This window comes from Athene cunicularia, assembly GCF_003259725.1.
Source record: "Athene cunicularia isolate RWA chromosome 5 unlocalized genomic scaffold, athCun1 chr5_part3, whole genome shotgun sequence".
Taxonomy (NCBI): domain Eukaryota; kingdom Metazoa; phylum Chordata; class Aves; order Strigiformes; family Strigidae; genus Athene; species Athene cunicularia.
This window is the reverse complement of record NW_020799103.1, coordinates 1,602,561-1,622,997: the sequence shown is the minus strand read 5'-3', so window position 1 is coordinate 1,622,997 and position 20,437 is coordinate 1,602,561. Positions and strand designations below refer to the sequence as shown.

General features: G+C 43.1%; 1 protein-coding gene and 1 long non-coding RNA gene across 5 annotated transcripts in view; both read right to left on the bottom strand.

Annotated features, from left to right (window-relative positions):
* LOC113481332 overlaps positions 1-20,437 on the bottom strand; it is a 658,441-nt gene that overhangs the window by 316,404 nt on the left and 321,600 nt on the right. The gene's annotated exons all lie outside the window — the stretch shown is intronic.
* The window catches only part of TEAD1 (TEA domain transcription factor 1), a 157,630-nt gene that overhangs the window by 82,430 nt on the left and 54,763 nt on the right, over positions 1-20,437 (bottom strand). The window lies entirely within an intron of this gene.

Here is a 20,437-nt window from a genome sequence, read left to right as displayed (position 1 = left end):
GGGCCAGCACGGCTGCCCACGCGCCCGCACTGCCCGGCCGCGCCAGCGCCCGCTGGACGCCCTGAGGAGAAAAGCCCCGTGCCCTCAAGGAGAAAAAAGTCCAGCGTTTCAGCTGGCTATTTACGTTTTAAAGAACTATCTTCCTCAGACAAAGAATTCCTCAAATCTTACTCCACATCAGGCATGATTATTTAGAGGAGTGGGACGTATGACAGAGGGACCGAGGGGCCCCATCGCAGACCAAAACCCCACTGTGTTAAGCACTGCACAAATACAGAGCAAAGAGATGATCCTTTCCCCAAAGAGCTTACATCTAAGTATAAAATGGAAAAATCTCATTATTGACAGATTAATGACAATCTGTCAGAGCAACCATTCCTATTAGGAGTGTCTTGTGCAGAAAAATAGTACAGGGCCCTTATAATTAGCTAAGGATAGCTAATCTGATGAGAAAATTCAAGAGTAAAAATTAAGGACTCACCTCCATGGTAATATTTCCTTAAAAATGGTCAGTGTGATATGAGCACACAGAAGCATTTTAAACAGAACATGCAGACAGGGAACTCCCACAGGGAAGAGGCGAACGCATGGATTCCTTTTGTGAACTTCATAAAAACATGCAACATGTATGTCCTTAGAACTGGTGTTTTTAAATAACATCTGTGGATTTTCCTCTTTCAGCCCAGTTTGCTGAGCTAGTTTTAATACTAATGCTACAAAAGTAAGTCAGTCATAGGCTGTGGGTTGGGTTTGGTTTTTTTTTTGCATATTACTACTGTGCTACTTTACATGTATTTGTGAAGATTTTCCTCAAATGAGTACTTCTTTTGCCTGATCACCTGTAATTCCTCTATTAAGCACTGACCAAATGCAGTGCTAAACTTCCCAAGTCACACAGCTTTCCTAAGGACAAGAAGTTAGTACAGAAAAGGTCGTAAGTATTTGTTCTGCGTGTACAAATTGCAGTCACACACACGGCTTGCAGCAGCCTAAGGACAATTTCGCACTACTCCCGTTCAGTCTCACAGTTGCCATCTGAGATGGAGAAGCCTTTTGATATTCAATATTTGACAGTGTCGGCACTTAGATGATATCTAAGTATGTCAAGAAACACAACTAGAAGGAGCTCGAGGAGAAAAAAAAAGATCTTACATCCTCATGTGGTGTAAATGAGCACGCACTCACGCATGCCTCTGAAAATCACACTGATTTACACAATGTGAGCATCTGGCTCCCTTCCAAGGGTAAGGACTTACCACCCAAGGGCAAGAAACAGCCCATGACGTTATTTCACGTGGGCACATGATTTTCGCTGCATTATTACCGGGTAACGCCCACGTGGCTTCTCCCACCCTCAGGAAGGAAAGATTCTGACCTCGACTTCAAATTAAATCATTCAGACCAAAATTACCTTGGCCATAAAATGTTCAGGGCCCCAGCTATGGCTCAAATCGCTACTGCTGTACCATCAATGTCTAACCTGAGCATCAGGACTTCTGAATTTCCACACATTTATTGTGACCAGTCTGGCTGTGTACTCCTGTTACATGATCACCAGGATACACACAGCGTTTAGGTCTAATCCTGAGTCCTGACATTAAAAACCACCGTAACCACACAAAACCCAGTTTTAGTACTGCATTAAGCCCTTCATTACAGACTTGAAAAAGGTGTCTTAAACCAAGCATCACAGCAGCAAGCAAATTCTTTTGTACTGAAATGCAAAATATATGCATTTTCAGTAGTTTAATAAAAACAAGGCAATTACTCTAGAGTGCTTGCTGATCAATAGGACGAAATGAGTGTGCTAACTGTGAGAAGAGCAAGCTTGGAACTGACTGAAAGCATATGACAGAAAACAAATGGGGTAATTCTATTTTCCTAAAGATTAAGTTTTGTCAAATATTGAAATGACAGCCACTGGTACTTAAAGAAATCTATTTATGGCTTATGCATTGCTTTAAGAAACTTCCAAAGATGAAGAAGAAACTGTTCCAGATTTCATACAGTTAACGTATTATACCAGCAAATGCCTATTTTTGATGTTTTTCATTGACACACACTGATATACATTATGCCATTTGAAAAAATGGCAGCTTTGTCTGCACTTAATAACTACAAGGCGTGGGTAAGAAAGAGCTAAAGCATAAAACCCTAAGGACAAGGCTTCATTGTGAGCATTAAATAATTATTACAACGCAAAATTAGTCAGAGCACTATCTCTGTTTTACTTCAAGCTATGTGAGGTCTGATCCAGAGCTGAATTTACTGTCAATTCTAGTTAGGATGGCATTTCTTGTTGTATTTTTTGCTTATAGTTAAAGGGGCAAAAGACATTTTATTTTTTTAACCAAGCAGCTTCATTTATTAAATCTGGTTTCTGATCATAATTAGTTTTAGACTTTAAACTTGCCATAGTTTTATTTGTAAGTGTATCTGAAATTGTTTCTTCTTACATAAAAACCTCTTTACCATAACAAATTGACTATGCAGGGCAGAACCAGTGGGGTTTCTGTCTACCTTCCTCCAAAAGTGACAAATAGATATTAGGAATTCTGAAATTAATAATTTTGAGAGGAAAATAATATTCTTTCAACTACTGTTATAATTTTTACGCAATAGTAGACACAATGTAGGGCCTTGCAGCTGGCACTATACTTTCAAATAATGCCTATATTTAAATTCAGTCAGCTTCTATATTTGCCAAAAGAAACCCGATACATAAATTCTCCTTGGTAGAGGAGCTGTGGAAATGATTCATTAAAAATGCTGCATTAAACTGAACGTTAGCATTAAGAAAACTGTTACATACCCATCTGATTATTATTTTTATGGAGTAGCACCCTCTGTTTAAAATCCAAGAGGAGAATCTCACCGTGCTACATGAAAAAATGGACGAATAAATAAATGAATAAATACACTGCAGTGGGTACAACTGGCAGGGCCAGCAGGGCTAACTGCCTCCTACTTCTGCCACATCTATAGAACAAAAACCTCACACCCAAGAAACAAGGCCAATAAAATCCTGTCAGGGTCTGTCATGTGTGGCCCACCACCCAAAACCTGTACTGAAGGGTCTTCTACTCCTGCAGCACAGGTCTTTTCTTTGAGGAGAGGAAACACTGCTTTTTTCCTGGAACGTTCGCAGATCCAAACCGATGACAGCTGAAATATATGTCATTCTAATGGGTTCTGTCATAACTGGGCAAAACACAGCAATGTTAGAAAGCATTTATCAAAGATATGACAGGGCTTTCAAATTATGCTGCCTTTCAACCCACTGCTTAATAAAAATGTGTGAAGTGATAGAACACTTTACCTCGTCAACATCACTAGCAGCAATAGACTTATTTTCTTTGGGAGCAGCTATTCAAAAGTAACTTGACTGAACTTCAGTCATAATTATACAAACTACAGTTGAGGGATTTTAAAAAAAACAAACAACACCTGTGCAACAAAGTAATTATATAAACCTATTATCTCTAAAAGAAACATTGAAGCTCTAATAAAGTTGCTTGCTTTCCTCTCCCAGGATGAGCAGAATTGCCCTTGCTCCCGTCAGTGCTCTGCCGTCCCACGAAAGGGGCGTTTGGCCTGAACGAGGGCTGGAGCAGGGGCCGTGACACCTCCACTGCACTGCTGCCCTCAGAGACGATGCAGCTAAGCACATCTGGATGGTAAACTCTTGAGCTTTCTACTCTACTTGGCATTTCTTACATGCTACCTTAATACAAGTAAGAGTAAGGAATGTATTACTGTAAGTTTTCAAAAGCTTGCTATGAGCATCACCCCTTATGCCCTCAGAAGCCAAGAGAATTTTTTGAACTGATGTGAGCTGGGTCAGGAGGAGTTGGAGCAGCTCACATCCCACTGAAGACAATGACAAGTTTCCACTAGCCTCAGTCACAAAACCAAGCCCCCATCTTGTGTCACCCTTCAAGCACACACCAGACATCACTCAGGCTTTACACATAGACAAGAAAGCTCTTTCAAAGCCTGCAGATTTCACTGAGACCAGGAACTCACCAACAGTGTTTAATTTTGAGAGACTTCAGTTCAGCAGAGTATTCAAGAACCTGTCTAGCATTAGTTGCTTGGACGTTTTCTGGCTGGCTTTTGGGACGTGAAGCATTCTCAGCTACAACTCTGTAGGTCTAGATTAGAGGTCTAGATTTAAGCAAACAGTTTTGTATATTTTGCCTTTGGCGTCTGAATCTGGCTGTTACCACAAAAATTCACTGTGACTTAAAGTGTTAAAAAATACAGGGCATAAAAAAAATCTTTTGGTACCTTGGTTTTTATATATGGAGGGCTCCACTGCTTACACTTAGGTTTCCTTACCCAGTAACTTTGTGTGTCATGGACATCTTTCCCTCTGTGTAGTACCAACCTAGAGTCAAGAAGCTTAACACCAAATAATTTCCATTGCTTAAGCTCCAAATGCTGTACATTTCTCTCATGGTCATTTCACTCCCTGTCTTCTACTTACAGCACAGAAGCAGAGCCAAAATCCAAATTCATCTCAAGTTTCTGAAATCTCCTCCTCCGGTTCCCCATTTCTTTATTTCTACAATGGATTTTTCCAGTTTGTTCCTATGTTCCACACTTGACAAAGCAGCCATTCCTGTTTAATCCACCCTGACCCCTTCTGTCAAAGCCCTGCCATCCAAACTCATCAAGCCCTTACCTCCGCTGTTCCTCACTGGTCATAGGTGAGAGATGACCCACCAGCTGTGACAGGGCTTGCTGCAGGCACCCATGTCACCGTGCTGCAGGAGGTGACCTCCCTCATGCCATGGTATGCCAGGAAGATGAAGAGGACAGCGTTGTTCTGAAGGGGCAAAATCTTCCCTTTAAAACCCTTCCAGAAAAGCGTCATGAAGCCTGAAATCCCACAGATGACCCAGAAATCTGTGAAGCTGCCTGTGCCATGAAGAACTTGGGTACTTATACACCAGCATTCCACGTTTTACCTGGAGTGGTACTAAATGATATAGAGCCTTGCTCTGTTTCTACACATAGGCTTGCATTTCCCTCTAAGTGAGGCACCAGTGCAGGAATCCCAGCCACAGAAACTGTGTCCCTCCCTGGGCTTTCATTTCTCCCCTCGGGTACCAGCACCTCCTGTCCCAGGCTCACCAACTCACAGACCTGGGGATTCACCTCCTGTCTCACCACACCACCGTGCTCCAGCCTCCACTACAGTCTTGGTATCTTAGATTATAAATCAAGAGGGCAATGCTGTAAAATAAACTCACTGGTCACGTGCCTCCCCCTTGCTGATTCTCCCAGAGCTCCTAATAAAACCCATTATGTTAAAACACACAGGGAGCGGTCAGACGCATACAGACATGCACGCACACCCCTATTTATCAGGCGCAGTAGCTTTATCTTTTAAGTAGCATGTCAGAGCCTTGAACAGAATTTTTAACTCCTATATTAAACAATTATTCCTTCGCCAATAAATTAATTTGAGCCTCCATTTTCAAGAAGTTACTGATTTTGTATGGGTTCTCCAGGGGTATTCAGACTAAGCCACACATGGCACAGGTGTTCACCCCAGCTGCGTGAAGGGGCCTCCAGCAGAGCAGCAGCTCCCAGACAACAGGATCACCAGGCGAATTCTGCTGTGGGCTGGGTTTTCTCATGCATGCAGCACCCTCACATCCACAACCCTAACTTGGAGGGAATGCCACTGAAAATAACCCAAGACCTCAGTTCAACCTTCCAGGGCCACACAGTTTTGCCCATGAGGGGTCCTTTACTTATATTCAGTATGTGAAATAAAATAACCACCCCGCCAGTTTTCAGTACAATGTGAAATCCTGGCTTGTGACATCCCCAAACAGAACAGTAAGAATATATGCAAAAAAATCTTTGTCAGCACTCTCCCAACTGCAGTGGCTATGGGCCAGATTTTTCATGATGCAATTTCCCAGAGGAGCTGGTTTTCAGGCCAGAATCTCACCTCATCTCTGCTGAAGAAGCTCCAGTGGAGCTGCACAGGTGAAACTGGCTTTTTATGTGTAACCTGCTATCACATTTTTGTCCAGAGAATTTTGTTCTGTATTTTAGCATCATTCTTCTTAACTACCTGCAAGACAATTTTCTTCAAAGAAAGCTCTTATTAGGCTTTATATCTATGACCTTAGGTTATCTTTTATAGTTTAATCTACACAAGCTTAGAAATCAAGTTTTGCCTGTGGTAGCCAGCCCATCAATTCATTCGATTGTCCAGCACAACTTCCAATTCTCACAGGCAATTTGACAATTGCGAGTATTTTGCACTGCATGTTATGAAGTCTAGTGCTGCAAAAATAATGAGACCTGGAATTACACACAGCATTGCAAGTCTACTCATTCAGCCATGAATTTTCAGGTAACTCAGATGTTTCGATAACAGGCATACTATAGGCCAACCTGTCACATTACTCTTATCACAAAAATGTCATGTGCCTGTCTCCTAGCTTGCACACATGCTGACTCTCAGACTCCCATCAAACCTTACCCAATTCACAGGATACATAAGCAAAATACATTCTTTTTAATGCGTGGTTTCATAAATAGCATAGCCCTCCAGCCACCAACTAGTGCTCTCGAGTCATTTACTAAGGTTTGTCATCTATTAAGAGGGGATAGATGAATCTTTCTTGATGGGAACTATGGAAGAAACCTGGGTCATCTTGGCGCACTAGAGGCACAGAGCTGGACTCTGCTCCTGGCGACTTCTGTCAAGAGTGGATGAGGAGAGGGGTGCCCTGCCTTTCCCCCTCAGTCCCACACGGCAAAGGCCCCTTGCTTGGCTACTCTGGAGTCAAACGCCACTGCGGGCTGGAAAACGACCACCAGTGGCCACCCACTCCAACCCTTTGCTGGGGGTTAGGATGCTCCTCACCAGATCCTAACGAGTGGACTGGCTGCAGCGGGCCTTGCACACATCTGCTGCTGAGAGAATAACTTCCCAAGGGCAAAGGTGGTCCACGAGGCAGGAGAGGGCAGCAACTGCAGGAATGGCTGGGCCACGAGTCACTGTGGCAGGGCAGCAAGTCCCAGTCCTGCCAGGAACTGGGGAGGAGGCACCTCGCCCCAGCTGCCAGGACGGGGTGCCCAGGAGCTCCTGGCAGCAATGATGCTGCAGCTGGAGACATCATAAATAACATAAATCATAACAGATCATAACTCACATGATTTATGGAACGTGAAGAATTTTTGGAATGTCATGTGATTATATGAAAAAATAAAATAAACCACAAATAAATATAAAAAACTTAAGAAGGTAGCCACGCAGCTCCAGCAGACCAGAGAGTGGTCTGGCGTGGCCGCACCCACGCAGTGATGGCTGCCTGTCCTGCACCACCAAGACACAATCTGTCCCCCATTTTCTCCTCCTTCACCTACTGGCTAAATCACCGTGTGCCCCCGTGGGTGGGAGCAGAGACAGGCTGCCCATGCATAGCTCAGCACCCCTCCCAGAAATGTGACTTCACAACTGTTTGCGCGGCCCAAGTTTAGCAACCTGTAACAATATCTCAAATCCCTCTTGCTGCTTTACTTCTTACTGCTTTTATTTCTGCGGTTAATTGCAGCTTGGAGCCAGTATACTCTGAAGCCTTCCAATACGCTATAGTGCGGGGTTAACCTGCAGTATCTCCTTAAATTACACGGATGGTTTAATTCAAAGAAAAATGAGCAGGTACAGAAAAGCCAGCCTGAAAGCAGACTGTAAACACTGTGTTGCTTTTCGCAAGTTCAATTCACTTCTAATTTTGATCTGATATTTTTACAGATTTAATGAATCTGTTGGGTTGATACCATGCAGCTGGATAAGTGAGCAGTCAGCTCTGTTTTTCAGGCTTTGTTTTCACGTTTCCAGTTAAAAAACAAAAAAACCCCAAGCAATTAATGGGAAACATTAAAATGTAAGAATGCAACAGCTTTTAAACATATGGGAGCTTTCATCTGAGCAAGAATGTTCCCTGGAAAAGATTGAGGTGAGCTCACAACTTTCAATCAAAGATCTATTTCTAAAAAACTTAGTTGAGTTTGGTTAAGGTTATCACATAATAGGCGGATTTACACAACTTTAGAGATTGGCTTTACTAGAATGAATTATTGATGTCTTACTTTCATAAGTGAATGACTTGCAAAAACCAGCATACAGTACATTTCACCACTTCAAGCTCTGCAGACTTAATGCAGCTCTGGGAAAGCGAGCTGAATTCTTTCTCTGAACTGCACATCAATGAAAACAAGACTGTAAAGGATATGGTTACTTTGGAAATGGATCAGTCTTAAAAATGTTAAAAACAATTTCTGTACCTGAACTCCATTGATAATTTATGTGGCCTTATAGCTGTCTTTCCTGTTTTCCTAAGTTTTTCTCTTCCCTGCTAATTGACAGAAGCTGAACATCTATTTCAGTGGAGCTCTGCCAGTTTATACAAGCTGAGGATGTGGCCCATATTTTTAAAAAGGGAGGTCCTTTCCACTGTTTTGCCATCTGCCAAGCTCTACTTTAAGCTAATTAAATAACGTCAAGTTCTAGCAGGCGTTTTCAGGCCATTAGAGTTTTCCATTTCTGGACCCCTAAAGGTACCTAGCAAGTCTGGCTTCAGGAGAACTAAGCCTCAGATTCAAAGGTGCTGACGATGCTAAATGCCTTGTTAAACGTCAGAAAATATCCTGACAGTTTGGGCACTCTCTGTGGTTCCTATCCAAAGTGAGTCTGTGCAAGATCTAGGAACATGGGCAAACCATCTTACATGCTGGAGTTACTGGGGGATTGCCTTCAGGTGTCTTCTTGGTTCAGCTGTTGTCAGTTGCTGAGTCGGGCAGGAATGGACAAACCTCTGCGCTGCCCCGGCAGACCCAAGGGTGCAGACAGCTTGCTTGCTCCCGACAGACAGTGAGGCCATTCACCACCTTGATTTGATCCCCCCTTCAGCAGCCCTCGTATTACCAACCTCGCCTCCCCCTTGGTCCAGGGCCTGCGGGAGTTGTCTGACCCAGCCCCAGCACCCCCGGCTTCCTCAGGGCACCCACTGCCCTCTGGGGAAAAGAAAAGCATCTTATTTACCTTCCACTCCACAGCTACAAACGTAACAAACACCGAACGTCTCCGAGGTACCTAAATGAACAGTTACTCTGCGTAACCATGGATTTTCTATCATTTGTAGCATTTTCTTTCCCTCTCTGCTATTCATATGATAAACCCACTTATGCTACTGGTCTTAAAACAGACTGTAAACAGCCGGAGCAGAGATTGTCTCATCTTGTGTGCACAAGACCTACTACAATGGAGCCTTTATCCTGCCTGCAGACTGTCAGCACTGCTATAATTCAAATACTACTAATAATGATAGCGAATGTGGAGTAGTATGAACGAGACATTATCATGAACAGAGAGAGAATAACTCTCTATCAACCAGAAGCTCTATAGGAATAATGGAGTACACCAGCAATACCGGCAGAGTTTGCACGCATCCTGCTTTTTATCCTGAAAGAGCCCAAAACACCTTCTTCAAATCTATGGCAAGACTGTTTCAAACACATCAGAGTGAATGAAGTCTTTTTATCAAGATGCAGCAGCCCCAGATGCCATTTGGGGCTAAAAAGGAGAATGACCTTTGCCAGCTGAAGCTGTAACTGGAAGAGGGAAGGGAGGCCACTGGCATGGCTGAACGACAAGCTCTGTCTTCTGCTCTGCCTAGGATAAAACGAGAATTACCCCAGTCTAAATCAGCCTCTCATCCACTGTACTGCCCGCTAAGCAAAACAAAACCCCAACAAACCAAGCGTTAAAAAGCAAAATACCCAGAAACCAAGAAAACGGTACTCCTCACATAGCCTCTTACACCAGGAGCATCCTGGTTTCAGGACATAAACGTCAGATTAAGACACCATTAAGATTCACTGTCACTTCAATGACACTCACACCTTCAAGTAAGCCTCTATGCAGGTGTGTGTATATGTGGACACACCTCTGGATAAACTTCAAAGGCAATTGAAGTATGTCATCCTACACTGCCAAAGTCATATGAGCACAAATCCATGGCTATTGTAACTGAGTCATGAGTTCACGGCAGATATTTTAACACCACTTTAATGGCTAATATGAATAAGTCTAAATCTCCAGTGTGCTTTGATTTATATGACCACAACAGCTCTTCTCCTTCCCTTCCTCATTAATTTCTCATATGGAACCAACACTCACAGATTTCAAAATTACGTTAATGTAAAGGAAAGTGAATAGGACTACAATGTTCAAGACAGCTGACCAGTGTACGGTGACATCCTCTTAATAAACAAGTTGGAGCTGCCTGAAATGGCCTGGGTTTGGAGGGAGGCAAGTTTCCTCACGGACCCGGATGAAGGTCTGTGCCTGCAGGGCTCACAGGCTTGGGAGCGCGTAACAGGCAAGGGAACGCTGCGTGGAGTAGGCTGCAAGACACTAAAAAGGCCGAGAAGTAAAGCAGTATTTCAAAATGCACAGTATTCCTGGCAAGTCCCATGCTTTAAAACTGGATGTAAATCATTGCAAACTTCAACTTTTGCTTCCACAGAACTTTTAAAATGTTTTTGCTTTCACACACAGGGCTCTGTTCAGCATCTTGCTGCCATGGTGTTTTTCTATCTTGACAATTCACTTCCGTGAGCAGGCATGCAGCCAACTCAAATGAGACTCAACGCAGTGAAAAGCCCTTCAGGTAAACAGTGTGATAAGCTAAACTGCAAAAACGAGACAATGTTTTTGGACTATGAGGCAGTTGCTATGGAGACGGTTGCTAATTAACTGCATTCAGCCAAGAGAACAAAGGGTTTAAGGGCAGACAGGACTCTGTATCTTAGAGTGAGCAATGCATAATGTCTTATGCAATCTGCACATCTATCATATCTGGAATACCTGAGCCTTTGCTTAGGTTGCAAAATACCTCAAGAAATGACAACGGAGTGGTTTATTCCTTTAAATTTGAACTAATTTTTAGGTAATTAATGATCTATCAGTATTTTAAAAACAAACAAAATCCGTATTTAGAAGTTACAGGTATCATGAATCAATGCTTCAAGTTGGGACTGTATTAAACACTGAAATGATTTATGCTCACTCAGAGCTTCTGCTTTCACAATGTTTTGGGTTTGCGTGGCAAGGTTTTGGTAATGGTGGCCTACAGGGGTGGCTTCTCTGAGAGGCTGCTAGAAGCTTCTCTCATGTCCAACAGAGCCAACGCCGGCTGGGTCCAGGATGGCCCCAGCACCGGCCAAGGCCGAGCCCGTCAGCGATGGTGGGAGCGCCCCTGGGATCACGTACTGAAGAAAGGGGGAAAAACCTGCTGTGCAACAGCAACTGCCGCTGGGAGAGAGGAGTGAGAACGTGGGAGAGCAGCAGCTCCGCAGGCACCGAGGGCAGCGAGGCCCCCGCAGCCCCTGGGGCAGCCCCTGGGGGGGCAGCTGTGCCCTGCACCCAGGGAGGCCACGGGGGAGCAGAGACCCACCTGCAGCCCAGGGGGACCCCACGCCGGAGCAGGGGGATGCCCCAAGGAGGCTGTGACCCTGCGGGAAGCCCGCGCTGAGCAGGCTCCTGCAGGAGCTGTGGCCAGTGGAGAGAGGAGCGCGGGCTGGAGCAGGCTCTCGGCAGCACCCGTGACCCCGCGGGGGACCCCGCTGGAGCAGCCTCTGCCTGAAGGGCTGCACCCCTGGGAGGGACCCCGCTGGAACAGGGCAAGAGTGTGAGGAGTCCTCCCCTGAGGAGGAAGGAGCGGCAGAAACAACGGGTGACGAACTGACCGCAGCCCCCATTCCCCGTCCCCCTGTGCTGCTGGAGGGGAGGAGGCAGAGAGAATCGTGCAGTTGAGCCCAGGAAGAAGGCAGTGGTGGGGGGAAGGTGTTTTAAGATTTAGGGGGTTTATTTCTCATGATCCTACTCTGATTTGATTGGTAATAAACTAATTTCCGCAAGTCAAGTCTGTTTTGCCTGTGCTGTTACCTGGTGGGTGATCTCCCCCTGCCCTTACCTCGAGCCATGAGCCGTCTGTTATATTTTCTCTTCCCTGTCCAGCTGAGGGGGGGAGTGAGAGCAGGGCTTTGGTGGGCACCTGCAATCCAGCCAGGGTCAACCTACCACACACAGCTAATAAAAATGCCATTGAAAAATCACATTATATTCTCTTGCATCTTAAAAATTATTAGCTTACAATTCTTGGAAATCTTAGAACAATTAATTCTTCAATTCCTTCCTAACCAACGTTCTTACAAATATACCTTGGACCTAAATACTGTATTTACATTGAAATGGGCTATTCTGAACAGACATCAAATCACATTCCTTTAAAGGGCTTGTATTTCCAGACAGCTCTTTATCACGATTCTTTACTATTTCTACAACGCACTGCAGGCCTACAGTACTCCAGAAGAAACATAAACTTGTCAGAAGTGACATAAACCCCAGGGCAGCATAGTTCCAGGGGATGGGGTGCCCATGTGTTTCTGGGGAGACAGCCCCCGTGCAGAGCAGCCCCCGCAAACCCACGGGCCGGGGTATTCACTGGCACCCCAGGAGCCTCAGCAGGGGCTGTGCGGGGCCAGACCTGCACCTCCGCACACTGCGCAGGCAGCTGCTAACTCACTTTTCAGCTGAAGAATTTAAAAGTGGAGACCTCTTTTCCTAAGTGAAAGCTGAGAAAACTAGCAAAGAGCCAGGTACTTATTAGAGAGCCCCTTCCATTAGGATGAACAGCCAATGGATGAAATACATCTGCACTAATACAAGATTTCTTTAGGTCTGGATAAATAAGGCAACATTTTTCCTATTTAAGTCATTAAATACATGATTTAAATAACTACAAAACAGGGAGTATTTTTTTATGATTTGGATACTTATAGGATTTAAAGGGTCACAATCACTGTTGAAGTCCTTACTAAGGGGAATGGGATGAGTTCACACCTCATCTGAGGGTATTACTTCAGCAAAGCTTGCTGCACACTGAACAAGCAGTATATTAATTTACTACATGAAGGCCTAAGGTCTGAGGGTTTTTTGACATCTTAAATTATGAGGCATCTGCAAACAGATCCTAAATCTGAATTGCACATGGATTTTCCACACCAGCCAATTCAGATTGCCCCTAGACATCCCCTCCAGCATTAATCACTCACCCACACTACTGTAGTTCATATTTCTTTCACAGAAACAGAGGTCTGCAAGACTCTTAAACTCTTGCCTAGAAAATAGAAATTATTATTTATGTGGCAAACTAAGTTTTAAACATAAGGGACCCAATTCTGCCTTCAGTTACACTGCCATAAATCTCTAACAACTCCATTAGATTTATAACAGTGTAACTGAGGGGGAAAATGAACCCAAGATATTTTCTAAATCGGTAATTAAATAGCAGAATTTTAGCTTGGCACAGAGTAAAGACCTCTTAGATTACGTCTTTGGATAAGGCTACAGACTTTTTTGTTCCTTGAATAATGATGTTATGAACAAATGAAATCATCTTATTTTCACCAGCCTCTACGTTACTGTGTACATCATCTCATGGAGCATCAACATGGGGATGAATATTGCCTCCCTTTCCCATCCACCTTCTCTCTCTCTCTCTTCTCCATGTAAGCGTTAGACTCTTTACAGCTGTCCATTATTTGTACATGGTATACAGCACCTCAAGGACCTTTTCTTGTTTCAAAGAACTATTATATTAAACAAATGTCTAATAATAATAAAATGGCATTTAGCCAACTCCCTTATTAGAGGTGTGCAAGGCATCCTGTGGTCACATTGTGCAGAGATTGTACTTTCTGGAAGATGCAGCCTGCTCTCCCAGCGCACAGGATGTGGTGCAGGAAACATGGTTTTGCCACAGTAGCCCTAAGGTCCCCAAGGGTCACTGGATAAACTGTGAAAGGGGCCTCTTCAGCATTAAAACACAGACGCACTGGGGGCAAGAGGACTCAATTCCCAGCTCCGCTATAAAACTCTTGATGACATCAGACAAGTTATTTAATCTCTCCAGACTTCTTCATCGGGGTGAAGGCAGCTAAGTAAAATTTCCTCTCTCATAATTTTAATAGAAGTGTTTTTGTTCATGGCTATTTTACCTCATTTTTATCTTTGCTCAGTATTTCCAGTACTAATGCATCTTCCCTATTATTTCCCACTTTCCTAACCTCCTAGGCCAGAGCCCACGCTGTCCCCACCCGCTCTGTACGTGTCACACTTGCAGAGGTCAGTGGGAGTCTGGAACTTAGGACAACTGCTACTGAATGGGGGCTGGGAGAGATCAATAGCCGCTGGGGTGGCCAGGCCAGGCGGTTTTCTGCACTGTCCCACCTGCTAATGACACTCCTCTGGCAGCCCAGCTGTACAGCTCCAGCAGCCTTCTTTCACAGCCTCACAGGACGGAAAGTTCTGCGGGTGGATCCTCCGTACACCATCCCTTACGATAACGCTCAGCACTTTCACAGCCTCTGCTGCTGAGACCTCCTACAGCTAAAAATACACCCAAGAGTCTAAGGATGTAACAGACAATATGTGCCTGCATAACTCACCTAGCTAAATATATGCCTCCATACCTACCTCCCAACTACTACAAATATCAATCAGAACATTTCTTTGCAGATCGCTCTCAGTAGGTTGCATTCAGTCACCAAAGCAAAGGAGGAAGGTCCCAGGCAAGAGGTAGCCAAGTCATTGTGAGCAGACCTCGTTGTTGAGATCTCTTACGTACATTTTAATTGGCTGGAAGGGAACACGTTATATGCACACACACACACACACATTTGCACATATATGTGTGTGCATATAGGTATGCAGCTATTGATAAGCATTATTTCATCACTAATTGTACTAAAAAGTTTATTGCCGACAGTCTGTTGAAGGAAGAACTAAACAAATGAAAATGCAATTCTTGTTCAAAGACTTAAATGCTGAAGTTATCACATGAAGGCACCTGTTAAAATGATTCAAAGACTACTTTCACTATGGAAAATTATTTTACTACTTATCTATAGTTGTCAACTATATCTATAAACAACAGTAAACCTGTTGTCTCTGACCACCTGGAACTGGAGCCGTTTGGGTTAATATTTTATTTTTCTCAATGTCTAAGACAGTACTGTTACCTGTCAGTTTAGGGGTAAAACTGATGCTGAGTCCAAGTGGCTGAAGATGCATTTTTCATCTGTGCTCCCTACTCACTTGCCTTGCTAGCATGACATAAAAGACAGTGAATTCTATTTAAGTAATCCTTTTCTTTTCCAAGCTAACCAAACATCAGTTGATGTTAAGGTCCTAAGTAAGCAAAAGTGAAGGAGCTTCAGGCAAATAAACTTGAAATGTTTTAGCTTAGCTGCAATGATTAGGCATGCTGAAAAACCATTTCTTTCCTTACCTGTAAATGCAGTATAATCTACCTCACCTACTTCCACACAGATTACTGGAATATGCTTCCTAACACCCCCAGGCATATATTCAGTGCTGCTGTCCCCAAAACTATTGGGCATCAAGTCTGATACTGGTGCCTACGGACAAACCAAGATTCAGCCCAAGCCAAATCCATCGCTTCCTGTTAGCTCCTCTGTCTATCCCTTCCAAGGAGGGCAATGAAACAAGGAACTGGATTGATCATCTGATCTTTTTTGATGGCTCATACACACGGTAACCTCTGGCAATCTTACTGCTCCCTTACAAAGGCAGGCCAGATTTTGTGCTGACTTTAGCTCTGTACCAAGTTCCTAAATTCTATCAGGTTGTATGGGTGCAAGACAGCCTGATCTCTGCATTTCTCTTTTTTTTTTTTTTCCTTTTCTTTCTTTTTTTAAACAAGACAGAAAGGAGATCTCAGTAAAAGCACGAAATCTGCCTACATCCAGGAAAATCCTCAGGAGGCTTGACCTAGTTGGAGATGGCTGTTGTAGGAAGGCTGTAATTAAGCAGTTGCAATAGTGACGCTGACTTTGCACACCAGAGAATGTGTGTTGACCACAGTTTCTATTAACAGTGCTTATTTGGGTTCTCTGTAGGTAAAACTGTAATCGTGTTTGACTGGCATCCCGCAACTCCCATGGCGTGCAATGCTTTCTCAGGGTTTCCGTTTCCTCGTGAATTTGGGATGCGTTGTTGTCCCTTGTACAATAGGTCTAACAAGCCACGCTACTTCCCTATGTTTAGAAGAGCAGTCATGAGATGGAGTTAGCACATTTACGTTCATCTCTCTCCTCCTTCCCCCAATTTATATTATTTTTGCTTATAAAAACATGTCTTTTAATCATCCAATGTAAAAATTTTAGTATGCCTAGAACAAAACCAGAAAAGCTTCAGAGGAGCCTTTTTCTATTAGCTAAGCCATTACTCCGATTGAAAGTCTGTAAACTGTTAATCCATTAGCGTCCAGTTCTTTAAACTATATGGCCAGACTAAAATCATCTGGGAGCCCAGACTCTGAAGTGTTTCTCTCTGATGCTCCAGACCAAATGTCCCAAATTAAATTGTTTGTAGGATAGGAAAATATTCATACAATGGTATGACTACTACTTCTCAAGGGCATTAAAAAAATAAAAAATTCTGCATGCATCTGTGAGGAAATCCCTGTAAGACACAGTTAAGATACATATTAATTTTGAATAGCGTGGCCCTCAGGGAATTGTGTAAGACTCATGTCACAACAACTGCTGCATTTACTCTCCGACAGTGAGCTCGGGCTCACTCCTGTGAGGTGTGGGGGGGATATAAGCCTACTTCTCAGGAGACTGCATGTCCCCAGAAAATCAAAGATGCTGTAAAAAGTTCTTTGTGCTGCCGCTGCTCCTTGTTCCCTGTAGTGTTATTTGTGATCACACCCACACTGAGCAAATCCCCTAGGGGGGAGAGAGAACATCAGGATGAAGTTTCCCTCCCGAGGTGGTTCAGATGCCTGGCTTTCACCCCTCATCACTGGCCCCAGCACGGCCTGGCTTGGAGAGCCAGCTAGGAGGGTCTGATTCCAGCAGCTCTTGGGTGATGCTGCTGCTGCTGGTGGTTAAGGCGTCAATTTTTGGTCAATTTTTTTCTGTCACTGGTCATGTAAGATGCTCTCTGAACTGTCTGAGTCTCCCTCTTTTTTAAAAACAACAGTTTCTATGTTTTCTTACCTCTTCTGCTCCCATAAGGATGCCCAGAACAGGGGTGTCTAACATGAATATAACTCACCTTCCACATCGCCATAAGCACTTTACTGGGGATGTGGGTCAGTGGGCTGCTGCTATGATTGTGTGAGATAAGTCAACTAGTGTTTGAAGTGGGTAAAGAAAGGAGACACTTCTACCGTAATCTCATATTGGTCTCACGAAGAAGAATCCAAACCTGACAGGCCATCATAACCCCCAAGAGCATATGGGCCTTACTTGTCTAACTCAAGTTGTCCCCAGGTTGTCTGAACTAATATGCTTCTAGGTGGGATACCAGTTCTGCAAGGAATTAGGTCAAATAAATAAGTACATTTTCCTTTATGCTATCTACATGCAGGATTTCCAATTATCTTGATCTCTCGGTACTGTGCAACCTACTAACACACTACATCAGCCTGACCAAGGCTGTTTTAACTGCCTCCTCACGCGACAACACTATTTCTTAAGGCTGCAAAACTATGCTTTCTGCAATTACAGGATCACAAGTTCATCTTGTGAAATCAGTGCTGGAAGAAAAATGAGCTAATATAAATCATACTAGACAATCACCTAAACCTATCCTGGATGTTCCAGTGAGGTTGCATCACTTCAGTGCTCTCATGCTAACATGCGTCATTTCTAAACAAGGGGAACAATGTCATAAAGGAAAAACATCCTCTTACTCTGTTTAGTATAGCCGTTTGAATAGGACTGGCCATTAAATCACTCTTGAAGTGGTCAAATGTCTGATCCAAACCCACTCTCGTAGCTTCCACTTAGTTCCATGCAAGAAGTAATGTTGCTAGTAACTCGTCTACGCAAGGGTAAACACCGGAAGATGCGGGCAGCAGCCACACAGTTTACTTGACATTGTTTCCCACAAACAGGCTATAAACAACTTCCTGTGAGTTGTTCTTCGTATGGATGACTGATGAGAACATCTTTAGTAGAGAGAAGATGAAAACCAACGTGCTAAAAAGCACTTCCAAAGGATGCCCTGCTCTTTTGGATGCACAATTTTTCAGTAGAACTTTCTAGTATGACTTCCCATTTCCTTTAGAATACATCATTCTCCTGATCCAACACAGCCAAACGGAGCACTTGATCACTGTGCCATGTACGACCTTACACATTACTCACGGTTTCAGATGTGGTGCTTCCCACTGCCTGCTCCCCAGGTAGCAGCTGATACCCTCATCATGCACAACTCTTAAAGCCCCACTCAGATTTTCTCTTGAGGATAACAGTTTATGGCAGAGGAAAAAAAACCCTGAGATTCTCTATCTCACGAAGACTCTACCACTTTTTCCCAAGCCACTGACAATTTACTCTTGAAAGCCCAAATAGAAAGATCAAACCCTGTTGCTCCCTGTTTCGGACATCCCCGGGAAGTCAGCCCACAGCGCTGATCTCCAACGAGAGCAGGGCCTGTTGCTCAGCTCACACAGCCACATCTCCCTCTCACAAGAACATCACCAGATGGCAAAAACGTTTGTAGGCAGACCTGTTCATAACCTGAGCGATTTAAGTAGTAACTTTTCAAACAGACACCGTATCATTGGACCTTTGTTTTCTTCACTCTTAACTGATTGCTCAGCACACCCTCGCAGGCTGCCTTCCTGCATGCACTGTGTGCCATGACGTAACACAGTGAGCAATCGCAGGATTGCAAGAATATTTCTAGACAGATTTGTTTACAATCTAAGAAACCCGAATAGTAACTTTCATAATAGGAGTCCTATCTCTAGTGCATTTTGTGTATGTTGCTGTGAGACCAAAAAGAAAAAAATAAAAAAAAATACAAGAGCCTATCTTTGTACAATGATTGCAATAACAGATGAATAAACATGCAACCTGACACTTCACATCTGGTATTTCATCACTCCAAATACCTTATTCACATTCAAATATATTTAATACTGTGGAAACTTTATAAGGTAGTCATGTCTTTATAGAGGCAGTAACTTCCATGGAACTTTTAAAATTAAAAGCAACAGTAAAAATAATTTGTAACACATTCCTGTACTCTTCATAAAGCTAGTTACCTCGCAGTTTCCTAATACAAACCCAGAAAGACACCTAATAATAGCAGTTACCTACCGAATCACACAAGCTTACAGAATAGGAATTTCTTTTGTCCGTGTACTAGTTCAAAGTTCAATCTTAATATTCAATTTATACAAGGGGCTTTGGAAACGAAGACTATTATTACTCATCGTGCAAAAATTCTATCATCTGAGCAGAAGTTTTTATGAAAGTATCATTTTCCCTTTACTGTCATGGTAATGCAGGCCAGGAGATTTCACGCGTGACCTAATAAACATATACAACAGGTTTGAAAGGCTGCTCTCACGTTAATTAGTACTCATTCTTCTCTGTCAAACAACTAAACATGCTACAAAACTTCCTTTTTAAAAAAGTCATCAATACATTCAATTCATAATTGAAGACCTGTTGACAGGTCTCAAAAATCAAAATCAAACTATTTTCTTGTCTTAAAAACAAAGGCCACCTTTGCTACCTTGAGGCTACCGTAGCGATGCTGATAGTAACGTGACTGAAGGCATCATTACACTTGCCAGCAACACGTTACTTTGGCATTGTCCCTGGAGCTGCACTACAGCTATGTTTTGCTATAGCTAAATTAAAAAAAAAAAAAAAAAAGATTAAAACATGCACGCAGGGCCAAATCCATTCCCGTGGTAACTCCAGTGACTTACACCAGGGATAAAAGTAGGGCTGCATTTCACAGCAGCTTTCATTCTTGTAATCTTTTCCAAAACACTCTCCCAGGAGCAAAGACAAGCACAGGCAAATATCCTGCCAATAAGTGAGTTCACAGGAATTGCTACAAGTAACTAAACTGTCAGCAGTAAAAGACCAACAATTGGAACAAAATACAAATACAGGACAGCCAATGCCCTCTAATGGGCTAGAGTTTTACAGTGTGCTGGATAAACACAGGCACAGAAATTCATAGGAATTGATCTCCGAGAGGGGATGCAAATTATAGGGTGTCCCACTTTGTATTAGTGGATGATATTTATGTTTTATCAATACTTCTTTTGAAATTGTACAGATGAAAAAAAAATTCTTACCAATACCTTGCAAGACAAATGAAAATGGGTCAAAGAGCGGAGCCTTTCCTCCATGGGCTATGTTCAACTGCTTCTACAAAGAGTGTGAGCATCAATTTATAGATCTGTTCCTCTATCCTCCTTCAAGTTTCTGTATTTATTCCCTCACCTTTTTTTTTTTTTTTTTTTTTTTTTTTTTTTTTTTTTTTTTTTTTTTT